Source organism: Podarcis tiliguerta (genome assembly GCF_965153285.1).
Source record: "Podarcis tiliguerta genome assembly, chromosome: 7".
NCBI lineage: Eukaryota > Metazoa > Chordata > Lepidosauria > Squamata > Lacertidae > Podarcis > Podarcis tiliguerta.
Window position 1 is genome coordinate 83,110,981 of NC_139540.1, and position 23,837 is coordinate 83,134,817.

Sequence of the window (23,837 nt, forward strand, 5' to 3'; positions counted from 1 at the left end):
TGCAGATGGTGACAGCAGTCACGAAATTAAAAGACGCCTGCTCCTTGGGAGAAAGGCGATGGCAAACCTAGAGAGCATCTTAAAAAGCAGAGACATCACCTTATCAGCAAAGGCCCGTATAGTTAAAGCTATGGTTTTCCCAGTAGTGATGGTATGGAAGTGAGCACTGGACCATAAAGAAGGCTGATCGCCGAAGAATTGATGTTTTTGAATTATGGTCCTGGAGGAGACTCTTGAGAGTCCCATGGACTGCAAGAAGATCGAACGCATCCATTCTTAAGGAAATTAGCCCTGAGTGCTCACTGGAAGGACAGATCGTGAAGCTGAGGCTCCAGTACTTTGGCCACCTCATGAGAAGAGAAGACTCCCTGGAAAAGACCCTGATGTTGGGAAAGATGGAGGGCACAAGGAGAAGGGGACGACAGAGGATGAGATGGTTGGACAGTGTTCTCGAAGCTACAAACATGAGTCTGACCAAACTGCGGGAGGCAGTGGAAGACAGGAGTGCCTGGCGTGCTCTGGTCCATGGGGTCACAAAGAGTCGGACACGACTGAACGACTAAACAACAACAACATTGTATTCAATTATGGGGTATCAGAGTTTTTAGGGGCTGACCAGTCTGGGATAGCATGCTTGTGGGTTTTTGAATGTCTGATGTAGATTTTTATCAATTTCGTTGTTCTGTATGGGACAATGACAATAAAGATTATTGTATTGTATTGTATTGTATTGTATTGTATTGTATTGTACCGTGCCGTTGTCAAATGTATGTTAGAACAAGAGACTGTGTGTGGCCTTGAGGTTTTAGGGCTGCAAGCAGACACTTGGAGCTGGGCTGCCCTGGTCCTTTTCTGATACTTTAACCACTGTACTATGTTAAAAGTAAAGGGACCCCTGACCCACTGAATCTTGGGTTGCAGTGCTCATCTTGCTTTATTGGCCGAGAGAGCCAGCGTACAGCTTCCGGGTCATGTGGCCAGCATGACTAAGCCAGTGGCGTAGCGTGGGGGGTGCAGGGGGAGCCGGCCGCACCGGGCGCAACATGGGGGGGGGGGCGCGCTCGCGCTCGCACTCGCAGCTCTCTGCCCCTACCTGGCTCCACGGGTTAGGGGGCACAAATTACTTGCCTTGCCCCGGGTGCTGACAACCCACGCTACGCCACTGGACTAAGCCGCTTCTGGTGAACCAGAGCAGCGCATGGAAACACCGTTTACCTTCCTTACCTATTTATCTACTTGCACTTTGATGTGCTTTTGAACTGCTAGGTTGGCAGGAGCAAGGACTGAGCAACGGGAGCTCACCCCGTCACAGGGATTCGAACCACCGACCTTCTGATCAGCAAGTCCTAGGCTCTGTGGTTTAACCCACAGCGCCACCCATGTCCCACTGTACTATGTTATAAAAAATTTTAAGGTCTCAAATATAGAATAAATATAAACCATGTATCTGAAATAGTACGGGACAGCAATCCTGAAGCCATTTTCACTCTCCCAATGACTTCAACTATTCCTCTGCAGTAAGGGAGGCAAATTGGGAAAGCCTTCCCATTGCCTTTTTGCTTACAAATCCTGTCTTAAGTACGTGTTTGTGTATGACCAGGAACTAAAGTATTAACCATCACAAAAGAATGGCCAGGCTGCCCAGGTAATGCAATCAGTGACCATTATTTGGTATTCTGGCAGACAGGATTTCTGCTGTAGACCACCTCCTGTGATGTATGTATGATGATTTCGGGGTGGTCTTTGACTAAGGGGGTTGGGCAATGTCAAAAGTCTTTAAAGGTTCCTGCACACTTTCGTTCAGGGTCTCTCACTCCTTGGAAGGAGGGGCACAAACTCTGTTGCAACAGAAAAATAAATATCTGCCTTGCTCTCTACTGGATCCTGCCTCCATCCATTCTTCTCTGACCAATCATGGTTTTAGGGGACTCAGAGTCCCATGGGGAGTTGGGCAGCAAAAGCCAAACCCCAATTTTTAGATCAACTATAAATGAGGGGATTCTGAAGTGGGGTGGGGGTGGGGAGGTTATACCCATAGCTGTCAACAATTCCCCTTTTAAAAGGGAAATTCCCTTATTCCGAATAGGATTCCTCGCAAGAAAAGGGAAAAGTTGACAGTTATGGTTATACCTCACAAGCTCCCTAAATTTTCCACCGCATCTTGGGGGAACATTGCTTTCAAAGCCTTTCGGATAGCAAATGCTTAACCGTCCAAGGACACAGAAGGCTGCTTTATATTTGTGAATCCAGAAATATTTACCCTTCTCTGCCTAATGTTTTGTGCTCTCACAGGTGCATCTCATCGCTTGCATTGTCCCGGGTGCGTTGCCGTGGCAACTCCTCTGCCAGGAACCCTGCGATTGCCGTGTCACTCTAATGGAGCCTGCCTGAAGTGTCGATGATTGTCTATCACATTGTCAGTCAGTGGTTGATTGAAACTGGTGAGTTTACCTGTGTTTGTTGATGCTGTAAGTGAAATATGCTGCAACGGAGTTTATTTCTCTGGTTAACCCCCAGCGAAGTCAGAGAACTATAAACCAAACAGCAATGGCTCTGTTTTGTTTTATATGTACAAATTTTGTTTCACCAGTCCAAATCCCACCCTGTGATAACTGCACTGGCAGCTTGCATATTTTTAACGGGCCACCCCAATGCATTGCGCTCTTGTGTGGCCCTTATTCCTTTCAGTGAAGCATGTGCAGGAGAACATCCAGAAGAATTTTGTTGCTATACTTCTACTCTGCCCCCCACGTTGTGTGGCAGGAACATTTTCTCTTCATTCCGCCCTTGACTGATGAGATATATTGTCGGAGGCGGCATTTCATATACAACTAGAAGCATCATAAGTAAGGAAGAAAGTAGCCTTTGTGATCACATCTTTTCTGCATCATTGCGAGTGCCACGCGTGCACAGCATTGGGGATGCAGAAATGGTACTATTCCCATCCAAGCTCACGCAGAGCTTGCCTGAGGCCTGGGAAGAAGTCTTGTTAGAACAAAGTTATAAACTCGAGCAAAAAAGCAACCAGTCCCTGGCAGGACCCCTGGCCTGAGGTTGCCCACCCCCTGTACAGGCCTGACCCCATCCACAATTTTCTCCCCCTATGACCCCTTTCCCCTCTCCAATTTCCCTTTCCCTCTCCAATATTTAATTGTTAAGTTAGCATTTCGCAAATATAAATCTCCCCTCAGGGTCTCTTGCTACTTCTTTACATTGGAAGAGAAGGGGGGGGGGTGCAGTGGCGTAGCGAGGTCATGTGGTACCCGGTGCAGAAAATTTCTTGTCACCACCCCCATATTGAAATCATTTTAAAAAAAAGGGGGAAATAAGATACTTACAGTTTCAAGTGATATTTTCTGGTTTATTTACTTAACATTGAGCGTAAGCACTTAAAACCTTTCCCCCCCACAATGGGAATTTCTTATTTTGTTGTTGTTGTTTAGTCGTTCAGTCGTGTCCGACTCTTCGTGACCCCATTGACCAGAGCACGCCAGGCATTCCTGTCTTCCACTGCCACCCGCAGTTTGGTCAGATTCATGTTTGTAGCTTCGAGAACACTGTCTAACCATCTCGTCCTCTGTCGTCCCCTTCTCCTTGTGCCCTCCATCTTTTCCAACATCAGGGTCTTTTCCAGGGGGTCTTCTCTTCTCATGAGGTGGCCAAAGTATTGGAGCCTCAGCTTCACGATCTGTCCTTCCAGTGAGCACTCAGGGCTGATTTCCTTTAGAATGGATGCGTTTGATCTTCTTGCAGTCCATGGGACTCTCAGGAGTCTCCTCCAGCACCATAATTCAAAAGCGTCAATTCTTCGGTGATCAGCCTTCTTTATGGTCCAGCTCTCACTTCCATACATCATCATTTCTTATTTTAAAAACACCTATTTTTGCCATTTTGTCACCCCCCCCCAGTGATGACACCTGGGGCGGTCCGCACCCACCGCGCCCCTCTTCCTATGCTCTGGGGCGGGGTGCATAATACAATTGTCACTATCTTGGAGTTGGACAAGCCTGGGGCAGAAAAATCTTTCCCTCCATCTTTTAACACTTGCTTTTAGCGAGATGCCTCTCTTGCAAGCAAGTAATATTGGGTATATGTTATTAAGGAAGTTTGGAAACCCTTTTTCATTTTATGAGACCTCCCAGATATGACTCAAAGGTCCCCCACTCCCTGTTTCAGATGCCAATTCAACTCACAACCTTTTGGTGTGACAAAGATCTTTCGAACACAATACCCTTTTGATCCATTGTGTGCCCTCTTGCAGGAGATGCTCCAGAGGGAGATTCCCGCAGTCTGTTCAGGCAAACATTTTGCAGGTGTCTGGCAGAACACTGGAGAAGGAAAAGGAGGGTGATGCTGTTAGCAGATGTTTCCCTGCTCTTGTAGCCTTTTGCCAGCTGCTGAAATTGTGATGTATTCATAATGCCATAGCCATGCCAATTCAGGTGAATGTGGTCTAGCAACAGGGGCACTTGCAGTTTCTGTGGGAAACTTTGTTTTTGGCAGAATCACAAAAATCTTGATGTCTTGGAGTGGTGCTGAATGTAGTTTTTCTTTGCTGGAATATGTCCCTGTTTGATGTGCCATTTTGTCTGTATCTTACGTACTTGGTCCTCCCGTTCTTCTGGTGACCAGGATTTCTCCATCTTAAATAAAGACATAAAGTGTCTGGTTCCTTTGTGTGTTGTGGCTGAATGGTTTATGCCCTCCGTGAACAATGAGGTGAAAAGGGAAGTCCCACCTGCATCAGAGATTGTCTCCTGCAGTTTCTCTGTAGCTGGTATCAAGGTTTTATCTCTGCATGGCATGTCCCTTGCTCAAATCCTGGAGGAAAAGCACTTGTTTTTCATTCCAAGCCAGTTTTAGGGTTGTTTTTTTTAAATTCAAGAGTTCTTATTTTACCTGGTAATACTCAAGCTATATATGTGTCATATGAATTTCAGAGGTGAGTCTATATGTCAGACTATGGTTTTTCCCAATATCCATAGTCTGGAAGGCTAGATGGAGGAAGCCCACCCAGAGAATTCTGGGACCCCCAAACCAGTCCTTCTTCTAACACAGTCCCCCTGGTTCATACCTTTAGCTGGAGTTCCTTATTAGCCATTATAACAGACTGGATCCTTTCATTGTGCCTCACACCCATGTTGAACGCCTTGCTGGCTGCAGCCTCAGCTTCTGTGTTTTTCATGTGAATTGTGTCCCTGGGAGTCTTAGAGCTCTAATCCACCCCTTTGTCAAGTCTTTTTGCTGCAGCTGCTTCTGTGGGAGCTGCTCCATCATCCCTTCAACTTTCTCTATGTGGTTTGAGGCCATTTTGTGTTTATCTACTGGGGCCTTGATATTCTTGCGGATAAAGCTGGTCAAATGTGAGCTTGACAATGTAACCTTTAGGTGGATTTGTAGCTGGTTGACTGACTTAACCCAAAGAGTACTCATTAATGGTTCATCCTCATTTGATATGCTCTTTCTCTTAAATATGCACACACACACACACACATAAGTGAGGGAACCAGACGCCACGGTGCTTGAGGTGCACAAAGTAAGCTATATTATAGCAATATGAGCTTTTCTTTGGAGCATTTCCACGGTGTCACTCACCAGAGGCATAAAAGAGATTTATGACTCCACTGGCAACCAAGATATGGTTATAAACAAGTGAGGTAGTAAAAAAGATGGAGGCTAGAGAGATAATGGGATTAACGTCAAAAGCAAAGATGCCCAGGATGAAGGAGTGTTACCCAAGGACTCGAGGGACAGAAGTGGTACGGGAAGTTGAGGAGGGGAATTTTCAAGTGCCAGAAACTAAACAGAAACCTAGGAAGAATGACAGCCCTAAGATCTGACATTCTTATTGCTGATGTGTATTTAGCTGCACAGTATTGCAATCTCTGGAGTGCATAGGGTGTTAGGGGAGGGGTGGGACTCCTGGTGGGGGGGCATGTTGTGCTCCTTCAGGGGTAGTTTGTCCGCCTTGGGTCCCCACCCTGCACTCAGCTCTCACCTGTGGCTCCTAGAAGCTGTCAGCATGTGACAGCGGCCACAATCCCAGGAAACGGCTTTGACTGGCAGCCTAAACCAGGTGAGGGGAGCCAATGGGTCTCAAACCCTCAGTGAGTTAGGGGCTTCCCCTGCAGGTGAATGACAAAAAAATGCAATCTGCAGAAAAAAACTATTGATATTTGTTCTCACTCATCACTAAACAGCGGGTTTTCCTGGGGAATGCGGTGGGACAAAAGACCCAAGACTAGAAAGCACTAGACAAAGGGAAATGCAGAGAGGGAAATCTTAAGGCAGCTGTGAATTGTGCAGTGGAAAGGTTCATAAAAGTGCAGTCCAAATCACTCTGCCCTTTCCTAGAAAGGAGCCTGGACGTAGCCAGGATTTATGTTCATGGGAGGCAGGATTTATGGGGGGGGGGGAAAGAACTGATCTATCTGTGATGCGAATGGTCAGTTAGTTAAGTATTTTTATTTATTTACTGGATGGGGGGAGGGAACAGCTGCCCCACTGGCTACTCCCATGGAAAAGGGTGGGTGTTTGATTTACTCAGAGAGAACGGCACAGCCGTGAGCTACCAGTGTACATTCACACTGCACATATGGCTTTGTGTATCACCTTTCTAAACACCTAACATTAATACGTAGGGGCTCAGAGCATTGCCCCGTGAGACGACTGATTCCAGTAACCAACGCAGCTAGTCAAGAAGGAGTTACATTTCAGCTGGCGCAGCAGGTTCCTCACCCCATCTCCATTTTTGCTAGGTCATAAATCACAGTCTCTCCAGGCACATTTGTAGAACCTTCTCTATTGGTGGATATATGTATCTGTGTATTCCTTTTGACGTTTTTATTATTATGAGATAGTTGCCCTGAAGGGGGATGAATAATGAAGGTGCTGCTTTTGTATATACAGGAATAAATATGGAACCCAACCGTGATTGTTCTAAGCTCGTTCCCTCCGGCACAAACTGCCCCCTTCCTACAATAACAGATAACAGCAAAAGGAAATTTGCATCCAGGAATCAAATGGTTTAATTAGCAGGATGGTGCGAGAGAGGTGTCACTCCTGGGCACAAATGAGATGAGATTGAAAAATCCGCTTCCCCATTTGGCTCAGCAAGGTTCAGGTGGAGGTGATGTTTGCAGCAGCCCTTGATGGACGCAGGGGCCATTTGTGTGTATTCTCACACTCAAGGCTGGCCCATTCAAGAGGCAAGGCGAGGCCAAGTGTCTCAGGCAGCAGGATCCATGGGGCAGCAGATCTGGCCTCCAAGGAACGCATTGCCCACTACTGCAGCCAGGGGGCAGCGAGATGCTCCTTGGAGCCGGATCTGCCACCTCCTCAGCAGTAGCCCTCCAAAATGTCATCTCCACAGGGGCCTCTTAGCAAATAAGAGGTGCTGCTGGTCTCCTCCCACCTTTTGAGAGGAAATGATGACGGCTGCCCTCTGGGGTGTCCTGGACTTTGCACCTGCCCCAGGGCGATTCAGAGTGGGCCCCTTCCCCCCATTTGATTCTGTTACGGTAAAATCTGGGTGCGAGGCTGCTCTGCCACCCAGCTCGTCGGACTAAGTCCGCGGGTCCCTGCGGAGGAAAATGAGCTCAGCCGGAGACAGGAGCAAACTGCAGAAGATCCAAGTTTATTGCGCAACAGGTTCAAGGCGAGATTGAACAGCGAGAAAGGGGTGACATGAACTTTTGAAACTTCCCTCCATGTTCCAGAATACAGTGCAAAATACATCCCAGTTACATCATGAATACATTAAGAAGAGGTTGGGTTACTCAGAATTAACATATGGAGGAGGGAGGGGGGAATATGCAGAGCTGGAGATATGCGCAGAAAAGCACATCCTGAGTACCGGTGATGAGAAGACAATGGTCCATGTATGCATAGTCTGCCACCTGGCATTGCCCAGAGGAAAGGCTTGGCAGAGTGATTTGACAGGATTAGGGTCTTGACACCTTGCTTGAGGGATTATGGAGGACAGGGGAGGTGTCATGGAGTCCTAGAGAAATTGAGCAAATTGGCACGTTGATTTTCTATGAATTTTATAGATTTTAGTCCCTTTTGACATTGACAATTGGAAATAAATGGATATATTGTAGCAAAGAAGGAGGTGAAGAAGACATGCCCCCCCCCTTCCGTATCAATTCCCAGTTCAATTTCCCCCTTGTTCCTGATGTAGATCTTCACCCACCCCATCTTCCCTGGCTGGGTTTTCTTTTGGCCGTTTTGTGGTTTGCCTCAGATGCCGAAATGTCTTGGGCTGGCCCTTCTCACACTTCATCAGTACTGCTGTGAGTGGGCCATTAAAGCAGTGGCACACTCTCACCAAGTCCTCTCAGCATTGCCACCCAGCACTCAGCCACCCTATTCTATATAGCGTGAGTTTAGCTACTTGCCTGTTATGTACTGAGCTGAATCCTAGAACAATAGGATCCAGAATGCAGCAGTCTGATTGGTCCGCAGGAGCCACCCAATCAAACTCCAGGTGGAAGTGAATCAGTGACCTGATTGGCCTACAGGAGCAGCCCGGAATTAGCCAATCACACGGGGTCCATTGTGTAAATAATGTATACAGTGGTACCTCGGGTTACAGAGGCTTCAGGTTACAGACACTTCAGGTTACAGATTCCGCTAACCCAGAAATAGTACCTCGGGTTAAGAACTTTGCTTCAGGATGAGAACAGAAATCGCGGGGCGGGGGGCGGGGGGCGTTAGCTAAAGTGGTGTCTCAGGTTAAGAACAGTTTCAGGTTAAGAACGGACCTCCAGAATGAATTAAGTTCTTAACCCGAGTTACCACTGTATATAGGTAGACATTTTTGGGAAAGATTCATTCATTGCTACTACGAGCTGAATAAAGAGCATGAAATTCACACTTGACTCCTAGTATATTTCATTGCCCAAAGAGGCTGGGTAATGATATTTTCAAAAATTGCTGTTCACACCAGTGAGCACCCAGAATCATCTTTAAGGTGATGGAGAATTCTAGAGACCTGCCATTCAGGGCTGTGGGGCCCATGGAAGAGGGTAAGGAACCCTAACTGGAGTTAAATCTCCCTCACCCACTCAGAATTGTAGGGCTTGGAAGCTGGGGGACTCAGAGGAGCCTCCCCCAATGCAGGGGATTAGCTGAGGTGGAGAGATGGGATCACACCAGTGGTGTAGCGTGGGTTGTCAGCACCCGGGGCAAGGCAAGTAATTTGCGCCCCCTAACCCGGGGCAAGGCAAGTAATTTGCGCCCCCCCCTGCACTGTCCCTCCCCCAGATAGTCCCTCGCTCTCTCTCCGCACCGCACCGCATGCCTGGCACCCTCCCCTCCACAGTGGGCGGTGACCCGGCGGCTCGGATCCAATTCGCACAGCCAGCACTGCAGTGAGAGAGAGTGAGTGAGCCAGGTAGAGGCAGAGAGCTGCGAGTGCGAGCGTGCCCCCCCCAGATGTTGCGCCCAGTGCGGCCGCCCCCCCTGCACCCCCCACGCTACGCCACTGGATCATACTAACCCCAACCCAGAGTTTCATGCTGTCTGAGACTCTTGGCAGTCCCCTTGCCAAGGCGTCCTGCAAATGAGTAGAGCTCTGCAAAAGTTTCCTGTTTGCTGCACATCTTGGTTTTGAAAGTTTTGATACAGTTAGGGCTCTAATTTACCCATTAATTCATGTCTTGAATCTCTATTTCAGAGATGTTGCCAGTGGGCATAAAATATGTAATATACTGACAGTGTTTGAAATAATGTTAATTATGTAATACTTCCTTTTCAGCTTGGAATGCCTAAGCATATTTTCACAATGATAGATGAAAAAGCAAATATTAGATTGCTCGGAGGTTTAGCAAGGGCCTCAAATCCAGCCAGAATAGCATCCTTATAGTTCCTCCTTGGCTTTCTGCCTAAAACCTAAAATGATAAGCAGATACAAAGCAGATTCAGCCATCAAACAGCGGTGAAGGAGGAAATCAAGGACATATGATTTTCCCTAGATTTCTCCCCCAAGCCGTGTCCACCTGCCTCACCCCTGACATCATATATTGTGTCAGCAGGTAGGGCTAAAATGGGGTATACAGGCATCTGTGATCAGCTGATCAGTAGCACCTGCAAAACACTTTGCAAGCCCTGACAACTGATTGTTGGAGCTTCAGAAGCTCTGTGGAAGCTGTTGGGATGTGGGCAAAGCTCCTTGAGCTGGTGTGATATTAGCAATAGCTAATTAAAGTGCTAAGAGCGAGAGATAAACCTTGCTGTGTAGAAGCCCCAGCAATTAACGGATTGTCACTGCTTCTGCCTGCAAGGCTTTATTTCAAACACTGGCAGTGAAAACCTGACATCATTGTGACACCAAATGATTGGTAGGTGATTAGCCCTGCCCTCCCCTTCAAACATGGCCTTTGGTGGGCAGGGGTTGTAGATAAAGATATGGTCCACTCTAAGATAATAATAATAATAATAATAATAATAATAATAATAATAATAATAATAATAATAATAATTTATTATTTATACCCCATCCATCTGGCTGAGTTTCACCAGCCACTCTGGGCGGCTCCCAATCAAGTGTTAAAATTAGTACAGTGTTAAATATTAAAAACTTCCCTGAACAGGGCTGCCTTCAGATGTCTTTTAAAAATAGGATAGCTGCTTATTTCCTTCACATCTGAAGGGAGGGTGTTCCACAGGGTGGGCGCCACTACCGAGAAGGCCCTCTGTCTGGTTCCCTGTAACCTCACTTCTCGCAATGAGCGAACTGCCAGAAGGCCCTCGGTGCTGGATCTCAGTGTCCGGGCTGAATGATGGGGGTGGAGACGCTCCTTCAGGTATACTGGACCGAGGCCGTTTAGGGCTTTAAAGGTCAGCACCAACACTTTGAATTGTGCTCGGAAACGTACTGGGAGCCAATGCAGATCTGTCAGAACCGGTGTTAGATCTAAGATTAAATCAGTGTATACACAGGACGGGAACTTTTCAATAGCAGCATCTAGATTGTGGGGTCCCCTCAGAAAGTGCCTATGACTGCCTCCTGCTTCTACTTTCAGCCATTGGATCATTTATAATGAGCACATTTCTTCCTATTTCTATCTGCTTGATTTCTTTCCATTTTTCTGGCTCCTTATGATATTGTTGCTGTTTCATTTTCTTCTTTGTTTCTTCTTGTTTTTCTTCTTGCTTGTTTTTGATTTTGCTGAAGTTTATTGTGCATTTTAAATTCCTTATGCATTGCGTTGGAGGCCTTTGGCTGAAAAACATTGTAGAAATAAATATCAGCATAATGTTGGATGCCCTATAATTTTCAAATGAGGGACAGAATACACCTGGGAATGCCGTTACGTGATGGTGTTCCCAGAAGCACTCCTGGGGGGGAAATGCAGCTGCCCCATGGGACCATTTGCAAAGTCTTCTGCTGCCCAGCTGTTGAACAACATCTGGTGGGGCAAAAATCCCTCATCCCTGACATAAATGCACACACATTAAGGCATCATCACTGCACTGCTTGCCATTTCACATGCTGGTGAGGTTAGTTTCGAATGGATAATAACAAGAGATTGTAAGAGTACTGTATTTTTCTTGAGGATGATTAACCAGGAAACAAATGTCGTGGGGTTTGGGGTTCGTTTGTTTTCTAACAACAGTACAGCTCAAGGAGTTGCAAAGGAAAGGAATAGGCCACACAGCGGATGTAAAGATGTCAGCAATGTGCAACTGGAAGTAGAGGTAGGAATTAGGCACTGATACTCAGTAATAGAGGTGTTGAAAGCCTGCCTCGCTTTTGATTTGTGAAATGCTGGAAAGTATGTTCATAGCCCATAATTCCAGCTTTTGGGGGAAGTTTAGGTTTGGCTGGTGGGACGCGGGTGGCGCTGTGGTCTAAACCACTACCCTTGGTCTTGCCGATTGGAAGGTCGGCGGTTCGAATCCCCGCGACGGGGTGAGCTCCTGTTGCTCAGTCCCTGCTCCTGCCCACCTAGGAGTTTGAAAGCACGTCAAAGTGCAAGTAGATCAATAGGTACCACTCTGGCGGGAAGGTAAACGGTGTTTCTGTGCGCTGCTCTGGTGTCGGTGTTCCACTGTGCCAGAAGCGGCTTAGTTATGCTGGCCACATGACCCGGAAAAACTGTCTGCAGAGCGGACAAACGCCGGCTCCGTTGGCCTGTAAAGCGAGATGAGCGCCGCCATCCCAGAGTTGTTCGCTACTGGACTTAACTGTCCGGGGTCCCTTTACCTAGGTTTGGCTGATCTGGGGGTGTACAAAGCTGCTGTGTTCTTAATGACGCCTAACTAAAGAGCTAAGAAAGAGATAATCCATGACAATAAGATAAAGTAAGAGTGGTTGGGATAAAATTGTGAGACAGAAGATGTGTCTGGGGAAGAACCCTGTTGGTTCCAGGTTCCAGGTCGCACAATTATCTCTTTCCACCTCAAGGGCAGGAAGAGAGGCTGCATCACACAAGTAATTCAAAAGAAAACCAGACAGTGCCTGAGAGAGTATACACAAACAGTTTCTTGCTGTGACACATAGACCAAAGCTTATCTTAACAGCAAATGCTGAATAAAGTGGCAGTGCTGGTAGCCATAGCAACCCTTCAACACACCTGGAAAGCAAATGCCGGGAGCTGGCTTTCTGACTAGGCTGGCTGCTGAGCTCCCTTGCTGTTTTCTCAGTGCCAGGGAAAGACTTGCTCCTCACTAGCAGAGGCTCAGGAGTGAATGGAGCACGTAAAATATTGCCATGCCTTTGTCCAACAGACATTGTAATTGTAGTGCCTGCTAGGGATGAGCAAATCTGTCAATTTCAGTTTATCTCAGTTTCTCATTTTTCCAATCTTCAGTTCAGTTCTCCACATTTCCACATCAATTTGTGATTTTTTTCTGAAAGGTCCCCAGCATTTTAGCACCATTTTCTCCTGCTACATACATTCTTAATGCAGTTTTGCCTAATATGCACATTTTGGCAGAGCAATTTCCCCTGTGATAATGCATGTTTGTATGTGTGTTATTTTCACTATTTAATGCATTTTGTGCATACTTTACACTCATCTTTTTGAGATTTCTGAGATATGCAAACCATGGGGAATACTGTACCTCTGCTCAGTGTTGGGGTTTTAGACTTAAGGATTTCCATAGAATTGCAGAGTTGGAAGGGACCCTGAGGGTCATCTAGTCCAACCCCCTGCAATGCAGGAATCTCAACTAAAGCATCCCTGACAGATGGCCACCCAGCCTCTGCTTAAAAAGAAAGGAGAGTCCACAACCTCCCGAGGGAGACTATTCCACTGTCTTAATATCTCTTAATGTCAGAAAGTTCTTCCTGATGTTTAGTCCTTTCTTGTAACTTGAAGCCATTGGTTTGAGTCCTACCCTCCAGATCAGAAGAAAACAAGACTTCATGTGACAGCCCTTTGGATATTTGAGGATGGCTGTCATATCTCCTCCCAGTGTCCTCTTTTCCAGGCTAAACATACTCGGCTCTTTCAACCATTCCTTATAAGGCTTAGTTTCCAGACCCTTGATCATCTTGGTTGCCTTAATCAGCACACATCCCAGCTTGCAACATCCTCCTTAAATTGTGGTGCCCAGAATTGGACACAGTACAGTGGTACCTCGGGTTACATACGCTTCAGGTTACATACGCTTCAGGTTACAAACTCTGCTAACCCAGAAATATTACCTCGGGTTAAGAACTTTGCTTCAGGATGAGAACAGAAATCGTGCTCCGGTAGCATGGCGGCAGCAGGAGGCCCCATTAGCTAAAGTGCTGCTTCAGGTTAAGAACAGTTTCAGGTTAAGAACTGACCTCCGGAATGAATTAAGTACTTAACCTGAGGTACCACTGTATTCCAAGTGTGGTCTGACTAAGGCAGAATAGAGTGGTACTATTACTGCCCTTGATCTGGACACCATACTTCTGTTGATGCAGCATAGAAGAGTGTTATCATTTTTTGCTGCTGCATCACACTGTGGACTCATGTTAAGCCTGTGGTCCACCAAGACCCCTAGATCCCTTTCACATGTACTGCTATTAAGCCAGATGTCCCCCATCTTTTATTTGTGCATCTGGTTCTTCCTGCCTAAGTGCAGAACCTTACATTTGTCCCTATTGAAAGTCATTTTCTAAGTTTTGGCCCAGCCTGCGCTTGCCCTCATTTTCACCCCTGAAATAACAACCACAATGGGAAAGCCCTGCCCACCACCAGGCTGCAAATAGCTTGCCTTTGTGGCTGTGGGGTCTGGCAACCAGCCAATCTTCCTGGCAGTGGCGTAGCGTGGGTTGTCAGCACCTAGGGCAAGGCAAGTAATTTGCACCCCCTAACCCGTGGATTTGCGCCCCCTAACCCGTGGATTTGCGCCCCCTAACCCTAACCCCCAGATGTTGCGCTCGGTGCGGCCGGCCCCCCCTGCACCCCCCACGCTACGCCACTGCTTCCTGGGCCACTGCATAGAAAAATATCTCTATCTGTCTATCAACGTGGTTTAAGTTAGCCTTGACTTAAGTGCCACTGATTTCAATAGGTTTACTGTAAGGAGGACTAAGTCTGGATTCAACCCACAGAGCTCATGCTGTTAACTAACATCTCTATCTACACACACCACACCACAAAACAATTAAAAAACAATAAGGAAATGGGCAAAGGCAGGGAAACCTTGCGTGGAATGGATTGAAAATGCTCAAGGGTGCTGTAAGAGGTGACGTGCAAGAGGAATGGCCGATGCATAAAAATGAAAAATAGGCTAGCAGAGGAACCTGCAAATGCTCCGTCTCCAGGGAGAAGGAATCCACACAGACGAAACAAACTTTTGTCTCCTTCTTTTGCAGGACTTCCACAAGCATCTTTCCTTGCCTTTGTAGTTGTAAGGGCTTATGAGGAAAGAAGACTTATAAGAAGATGGAACACTTCTTCCTAACATGTCTAACCTAGGTCTGTTAATTTCAGTGGGTCTACTACAAATAGGACTAGCAGTGACTGCAACCGGGGGTGAAATGTGGAACCAACAGGGGTTTGGTGGCCCTCCGTAAGTCTTTTACCTCCATGTGACCAACAGCCTGGCATTAACCCCTTTGAGCTTCTTCCTTCCCAATCCCATTTCAGAATCCAATTCTCCCTTTGATTTCACAGTCCCACTTTGCACCCATTTCCACTAGCACACCTGCATACACACACACACCCTGCTCCTTTGGTCCTCCTTTTGTGCAACCCCCCTTGGCTCACAAACCACCCCATGGCAACTTCCAGCAACTTCTTCCTCCCCTACATTCAGGGAAGATGTCTCCTGTTTTGCCGCTTGAGGCTACCACTGCTTGCTTCCTGCTGCCGCTGCCCTGCTCCCCACCACCACTAAAGCCCCCCACCCACTTACCTGTGTTGTGTGGCAGGGTCTGTGGAGCAGTGGCAATGGCTTTTGGTGAAATTTTGGCAGGATGTTGCTGGAAACTGATGCAGCTGCCGGTCCACTTCTTGTTGGAGGCAAGGTGCCCGCAGGGGTTCCGCCTCATGGGCTTCTGTTGTTCGAGGCAGTCGCCTTACCTTGCCTCATGAGTGGGCCGGCCCTGCCTGCATTGCATTGCTGAGCATCCTTATCACCTTCTAAAAGGGGGTGAAGGTGGAAATGGGGTTGCAAAAAAGTAGGGGGTAGGAGGCATGGTAATGAGGTTGAAGATGAAAGCAGGGGCATGAGAGGGTCTGAAAAATGGGAGGGGTGGTAGTCCAGCTGGTGCCAATGGCCTGACCTTTGATGTCTCCAAGGCACTCGGATGCTGACAGATCTAATAATGTTAACAAAGAGGAAGAACTTATGGATGTGCCCACTGGACACATGGACACCACATGGCCTCAGCCTGGCACCAGCGTCGCTTCGCTTCAGGGCATGAAGCTTCACTGAGCACCCCATCCTCAAAGCTTTGTAACTCCCACCTTTAGAAACAGCATCGTTTCATTTTCATCAGAGCAGCTGATGAAGGCAGAAGCCGAAACATTTTGCCACATAAATAAAAAATACTCTGTTTTGTTAATCACAGTAACATATATATTATTTAACTGATTAAATGACTCCTAAAAGGGATCCAAAGCAAGCTTGCATGAAGTGCTTGTTTGATGCTTTTATAATTGTCTACATGCATTCATTAAGAAAAAATACTGTTATTGTTTGAAGTTTGAGAATTTTATGTTCTCTGCCTCTGTGCATGTTCTTTATCATGAACCCCAGACCTTGACTAAAGAATTTTGATAAGTAGAAGTCACATTGGCTCCAGGTGTGAGGGGCCCCTGAGCAAAGGGCCCTTTAGCTGTGTGAGTGGGCTCTGGTGGACTTACCAGTCTAGGGCAGCAGGAAGCAGCTCCCTAAGCAGGGGCAGACAATTGGATCTAGCTGCCATTTTAATTTCCCACAATTCTTCAGAGTGATGTTACATCAGGGAAATTAAAATCAGAGCTACACTTCATCGCACGGTGCTGCTTGAAAAGCCAGTGAAGGAATGGGTTTCCCAAACCCAAAACTGACTGTGCAGGCTGTTTGAAACTGCACCAAAATCCCTATTTTTCCTTAGCTAAAATCCATTAACTTGAGCTCTGAGTCAATGTATAAACAAAAACCTGGCTGTGCTCAAAGCTCTCTCCTTTATCAGTTTGTGACGGCAAGTATGGCCTTCACTGTACCAGTAGAACAGAGAAGACACGTCTGTGCCTTATCTTACGTCCTGACCACAAAGACCACAGACCCGGTCTGGGAACAGCGCCAGAGTGCGTTCTTGGAGATGAGGACCTCTTTCTCCAAGATAAGAGTAGGAAGAGGAAGATCCTTTTATGGTCAAAAGTACAGGAAGGAAGATCCTTTTATGGTTAAGAATACCAGAGCAGGATCATATGTGATGTCAACCTGCGTACATAGGCTGACGTGGTTGGATTCCTAGGGTAAGGAGGGAGAGGGTGCCTGGAGGATATATATACTGCATGAAATTTCTTATTTCTTTGGACTTGCTGTGGACTCACCACGCAAGTGCCTTCTGCTATCCGGAGAGCAGAATAAACTCTTTCTTTGAAGCAACCTCGGTGTCATTTGACTTCCTTCCTCCTGTCCCGGAGCAACGCAGACCCAATCGGTGAACTCCAATAAGGCTACACCAGGTCACAAAAAGCAGGGGTGGGGTTAAAGTGGGCATCCGTGGTAGGCTCTTCTGGGATGCTGCTGGTGTGGCAGCTGCTCAAGGATGTCAGGGGCCACTCTCTGCCCTGAGAATTGAGCTGAATGAATGTTTGGAACTCCTTTGTGACTCTGGAACTCATTTCTTTGCTAGTATCATATAAAAAAACAAACCAGCCAGGCCCTATTTGTTTCCATTTTTAATTTGAAACAACACGCATCCCTATGAACTAAACTTATCGCAAAATTCATCCACAGACCCATTGAAATGCATTTTTATTTTCTGCTAAAATGGGACACCCCTGTAGTCCTCCGCTGTGTGGGATGTAATCTACCGGGAGCAGTCAAATACAACACCCACCTGTGGAACGCCCTCCCACCAGATGTCAAAGAGAACAACAACTACCAGACTTTTAGAAGACATCTGAAGGCAGCCCTGTTTAGGGAAGCTTTTAATGTTTGATGTATTACAGTATTTTAATATTTTTTGGAAGCCGCCCAGAGTGGCTGGGGAAGCCCAGCCAGATGGGCGGGGTGTAAATAATAAATTATTATTTATTATTATTATTATTATTATTCCTTGTTTTGCTAGAATGGACATCCAAGGGAAGAAGAAGAAGAAGAAGAAGAAGAAGAAGAAGAAGAGTTTGGACTTGATAATCCCATTTTATCACTACCCTTAAGGAGTCTCAAAGTGGCTAACAATCTCCTTTTCCTTCCTCCCCCACAACAAACACACTGTGAGGCGAGTGAGGCTGAGAGACTTCAGAGAAGTGTGACTGGCCCAAGGTCACCCAGCAGCTGCATGTGGAGGAGCTGGGAAGCGAACCCGGTTCACCAGATTAAGAGTCCACATGCAAGGGAATGTTTGGTCCAGCCAGTTGAAACTTTCTGTTCCTCCTGGCCTGGAACATCCTTCCCTTGCATGTGACTAGTGGGTGGGCGTGATCTTTCCAGACCTGGTAAAAGGCCAAGGCAAGCTGCCACTTCCCCTCCTTTTCCATATTCTTTTCATCCTCAAACTTCTCGGACTGTTAACTGCAGTCACTAGGTCAACCCACATATGGGACAAACCTGTTTGTAACTTTAAGCCTTAAACCTGCCTTCAAGGATCACACTGTGCTCTGCCTGATCATGAGCAAACTTTCTTTTTACTGCTTATGACTAAGACTGTGGTGTCTTTATTCTTTTAGGAAGGATTCAAGGGGTCTTACCAGGAAAATATTAGAACACATTTCAATCTGGACAAGCCAGATTGAATTACATATTGTCTTAAGAAACTCACACGAGTTTGCAACTAGTTTTCTGCTGTGTAAAGGGGAATGCACTCTGCTAAGTAAAGGAACTTGCTAATGCAAGTTAGGAAGGATATTAATAAACAATATATCGTCTCCTGCCACCCTCAGCATTCTCACAAGGGCTTATTGGCCCCAGTGTTGCGTATTTTTCAAGGATTGCAAAGGATTGAGATCCTATACTAAAGAGTATTTTTCAGAGTGTACTTGCTGGTAAGCACATGGTCTTTTGTTCCATTGTGATTAAGGGATTAAGCAAACGCCCCCTTCCCTCAGAGTTCACAGTGCCCAAGGCAGTGATGAGCTGTTTTTACTTTTGAGATTTTGATTTTGAAATTTTGGCAAATTTTTGAAATTTTGATTTTCTCCCCCAAATTTTCAAATTTTGAGACGGCTGGTGTAGCTTTTGATAGAGATGAAGGGCGAGGAATGCCTATGCTGAACGAACCGTACGGGCACTGAATTGGAGAAACCCACTATAAGCCTATGTTGACTTTAATCCGTTTATTACCATGCCTTCCCAGAGAATCCTGGAAACAGGAATTTGCTGAGAGTGTTAAGGATTTTGTATCTGAGAACCAATGATACAGAAGTACAGTTCTTCTAACTATAAGGTAAAGGTAAAGGTACCCCTGCCCGTACGGGCCAGTCTTGACAGACTCTAGGGTTGTGCGCCCATCTCACTCAAGAGGCCGGGGGCCAGCGCTGTCCGGAGACACTTCCGGGTCACGTGGCCAGCGTGACATCGCTGCTCTGGCGAGCCAGAGCCACACACGGAAACGCCGTTTACCTTCCCGCTAGTAAGTGGTCCCTATTTATCTACTTGCACCCGGGAGTGCTTTTGAAGTGCTAGGTTGGCAGGTGCTGGGACCGAAGAACGGGAGCACACCCCGCTGCGGGGATTCGAACCGCCAACCTTTCGATCGGCAAGCCCTAGGCGCTGAGGCTTTTACCCACAGCGCCACCCGCGTCCCTTCTAACTATACAGAACCACAATTCCCAGGATTCCCATGGGGAGGAAATAACGATTAAAGTACTGTAAATCTGTAATACTGATACTACAGCATTAACAGAATTATGTAGGAGACCTCTGCAGTATAAATGTGTTTAACTGATGCTCTCTCTTTTGAGTCTGTGATTACTTCCCAGTCCTTCACGGAACAGCATACGTTGAGTTTTAAGTATGTGACTTTAGAGGAGGTGATATAGCATTCAGGATTTAGGTATGTTGAGCAGCGGCAAGCCAAGTAGAGGGAGCCCAGGAGCCCAGGGGTGCATGAATGTGCAATAAACAGCAGTGACTGCAGTTCAGCCTCCTTGCTTCAGATGGATTGTTGCATTTTAATTTGGCTGCACAGATTCCCCACTACAGTTTAATGAGCTAATTCACCAGCATATTAAACACTTCTGATCCCTGGTGTTTCCTTCTCTGCAGTTCCCAGTGGTTCCGCTACAAGAGCCGTGCTTGTTAATGTTGCCATTCTTCCAGTTTACACAGAAGCAATGCAAACATTTTTGTGCATGGGGTGGGGCGAGTAGATTTCTCCCAGTCTATTGACAGAGCGGGATAGATATTAAATTCTATAATTCTTTTGCCCGCTTCTAAGCATCTTCGGCATTAATATTTGATGATGAAGGATGCTCGTAATCAGGCCCAGATTCCCCCGTGTCAAAATGCTTTATAGGATGCCTTTGGGACCTTAATTGTGAACTCAGCCCTTCAGAGCTTCCTACTCAAACCTAATAAACCCCTGCTATTCCGACACAAACCCTCATATATCTCCATCCACAAGATTTGTGCTGGGATACCAGCAAAATATTATGGAAGGAAAGATGGGCTTAGAGAAGACAAGGCTGAGAACTAAGGCATCATATTAGCAGGATGCCCAGGAATTTGGAAAGGGAGGCTGCCAGAGCTTCTCATGCTCCAGAGACCTTTGGGGAGCAAATTTAAAAAGCAGAGTTTCCTCCCCTCCTCATTTTTCTCAAACAGATTTTGCTACCATGGCAGGATACATACAGTTCCCTCTGGCCATCTTGCTATATGGTGCCTCAATGTGAGGAAGGACACTACATCACTGTGGGGGTAGGTGGCCCCAAAGAGTCATGAGAGTGCCACTGCTTTGCCACAGCTGCAAAAACCGTTTAACAAAATGTTAATTGCATGTTCAGACCCAGAAACCTCTCCCTAAATAAATTCACACTTGACTCAAATTTTAGTTTGGTTTTTGGCAGAATTTAGGCCACAACTTTGTTGATTACAGAAAGTGAGTGGTTCATAGGCTCTGGATTGACTAGCTCCCTGCCATGCAGGTAGCGCTGACCCAGGGTTCCAGCATAGGTCAGCCAAGGGTGAACACCTGCGTAGGCGAAAAGCCGGGAACAGACTATGTCCGCCACCCAGATGTCCCCCTGGACTCAGGCATGGGCACAACCCCCTCTCAAGGGTTGACCAAACCATTTGAGTCCCTGGATTCCTTTAAGAGAATAGCCTTCACATAGGGATGGCGAGACTGTTCTCCCATCCCTATCACCTGAATCAGAGCCTATCCGCCACACGAGCACCTGCGCTCGCCGCCAACCACTCACACCTGTAATCAATCCCTTAACCCTGCTGACACGGAGGTCAGCCACAAATCATTCCCAATCACAGACAGATGAACCCCATCAAGCCTGTAACGGGATGCATCATGGAAGTTAATGCCCGGGTGATGGATCACCATCCCGCCCAAGGCCAGAACCTTCTTGGCCACTGCGCTCTGGATGCACCTCCTGGCCCTCTCGGTGGCAGCTGGGCACTGGCTACCTCATCACACACGTTGCTGCAACAGCTGCGATTAAAAAAAATTGAGTCTGGGACGAGCTGCTTTCAACTCTTCCAAGTCCTCCTGCATGCGGGTCCACAGGCTCAAGCCAGGAGCTTCCAGCAAATCGTTCTCGCCCAGCTGCACCGCCATCGCCACAGGCATGCCTTCCGCAGACACCTTCGCCTGCACCGTAGGGAGAAGCTCCTTCTCCTCTTCTGGATATCAAGCCATCTCTCAAAAGTTCTCTCCACTTTAAGGGAGCTGGCCTTGCCCTTCCCCGAAATAGCCTGCTTATCCTTGTCTGGGCATTCATTAGGGGGAAGGAGTTTGAAGATACCCACATAGTGACCATTGAGAATCCTATTTCGCAACCTGGAAGGCAAATGCGCACTGGGAATAATATCCCTGACAGCATTGGTTGGGACTCTAACATTCTTGACCGGTTCGCCATCTATGCATTCAAGGGGAAGGCCATACCTAGCCCTGTGCGTGTTGGCTCTACACTGCCACGCCCACCTGGGAAGGCCCGAAACCCCCTCACCGTGGACCCAATAAAGACCCATAACCACATCTGAATCACCATCAGAGGACTGAGAAAAGATGTACCAGTAGTAGAGGAGGAATCACCATCTCTGCCCCTCTTGGCCCTGCGTTTAGAGTGACGACTTTTCTGCCGCTTGCCACCGGATGAAGGGACCCTAGGCACCAGGAGATCCTCCTCCGAAGACTGGATGCTGAGTGCCTCTCTCAATGGAGCCGACCGATCCTGCACAGAACTAAAAACATGTGAGGTACTCTGCTGGGAAGAAGGCCCCCCCCCCCATGTTGTGCAACTGAAGGCCCTGAGCTCCCAGACCCCGGAGGTGCCGACTGGGAACGTGGAAAACCAGACCGAAACGCCAGCTGAACCATGGCACCCATACTCCTAGGACGACCCCTAGGACTAGCTGGGGTGGGGATCCTAGAAGGTTGGAATTGGGAGAGCAGGGCCCCAGAAGGGTCATAAGCCTCGTTCCCTTCGTTCGCATCAGAGGGACCATGGGCCTCAAAAACAATGGAAGATGCGGAGGGGCTGGACTGAGAATCAGGCTGCCTCCCAAACTGCTGAGCCAATGACTCAAGCTCAGTATTAAACCTTGTCAAGGCCGCAGGGTCTGAACCAATATTGGCCACAATAGCACCCAAGCGATCCAGTGTATGCTGAGGAACGGTTGGGGCCTGTACTGAATGCAATGACTGAGACGGGCCTCTAATTACCCTTTTTGAAGGGAGAGCAGGACTAGGGTTCCTCTTAACAGGCATTTTAAACCCTTCCGTAACAAGCAGGGATACTACGAGAAAATTAAAGACACCCAGGCTGTAAAAAAATGACACTCCCGCCAAAACAAGATGGCGGTCCCGCCACACAAGATGGTGTTCCTGCCAAAACTGCAACTGTAGCTGGTCCCGATACAAAGGCTTGAAGAGCCTGAGGGAAAGTGGGAAGCTCTGCAGACAGGGAGCGCTCAGAGGCACAGGCCCGTTAGGCGAAAAGCCTTCAAAGGAACTTCGCAACAGCTGCTGCTCAGGGGGGAGCCCGAGGATGATGCTACATGGGCAGCAGCAAGCTCCACGAACCGGTAGCACTCCGGAGCAACTGCCCAGTGGGCAAAGGCTCCTCTAAGGAACTGAATTAAACACCACTGCACAAAGCAACCCAAATGCAATTGAACAGGTAGAGGAAAGCTCCGAACAGGAAGCACTCCGGGGCAAAAGCCCTGAGGGTGAAAGCCCTTCTAAGGAAATGAATCAAAAGACCGCTGTGCAAGGAAACCAAAGGTGATTAAACAGGCAGTGGGAAGCTCTGCAAGCAGGAGCACTCAGGGGCCGAAGGAGGAAAGGAAGGAAGGAAGGGAAAGGAGCAAAAATTAACAAAGGAAATAAACTGGATTTGGGAAAGAAGGGAAAATGGAAAGATATCACCAAGACGATCCGTTGAAGGTAAATCGCCCTCTCTCGGCTGCACAGAGGACACGCTGTTGCTGTTCCGAATGCACACGCTAAAAGAGGAAGCTCTGGGTCACGTGCTTGGGTATATAAAGGTCCCTCGATCCATTTGGACTGCACCCCATTGGCCAGATTGAACCCAGCATCGAGGGACCTACTGTACCAATTGGGTTTTGTGGCTGACCAATCTTACCTACCCACAACACAGGGTTTCGGTTTCCAGGTCTCACCACAACACTTTAAGGGGGGGACACGATATACCTCATTTCCCCAAAAGTCTTTAGGTTGAGATTCCAGTGCAAGGAATAAAGATGGTGCTGCCCCATGCTAGAGGTGCAAAAAAGAAGAAGGCATGCTTTGATCTTCCCTAGAAATAGTGTTGTGATGGACTGGCTGTGGGGTTGGCACAGCCAGAAGAGAACAGGTTAGAGCAGGGTGGGGGGGAATTCAAAGCTATTTTTGTGTCTCTGGGGTTTTGCCTGCCATGGATGTCTTCTCAGGCAACCAAGAGAGCATCATAATGTAAGCCACCTGTCTGAAGAGATAAAATTTTGTACTAAGATGCTGCTACAGCTGGTCCTTGCATGGCTGGTGAACACGGCAAAGGAGTTCATTGGCATCCCTA

The 23,837-nt window shown here is 47.4% G+C and overlaps 1 long non-coding RNA gene across 1 annotated transcript in view; it reads left to right on the top strand.

Annotated features, from left to right (window-relative positions):
* Positions 1–1,623: 1,623 nt before the first annotated feature.
* LOC310681277 overlaps positions 1,624–23,837 on the top strand; it is a 45,244-nt gene continuing 23,030 nt past the window's right edge. Inside the window, exon 1 of the long non-coding RNA XR_014513196.1 lies at positions 1,624–2,441. This is a non-coding gene — a long non-coding RNA (uncharacterized lncRNA). The remainder of the gene's footprint in view (positions 2,442–23,837) is intronic.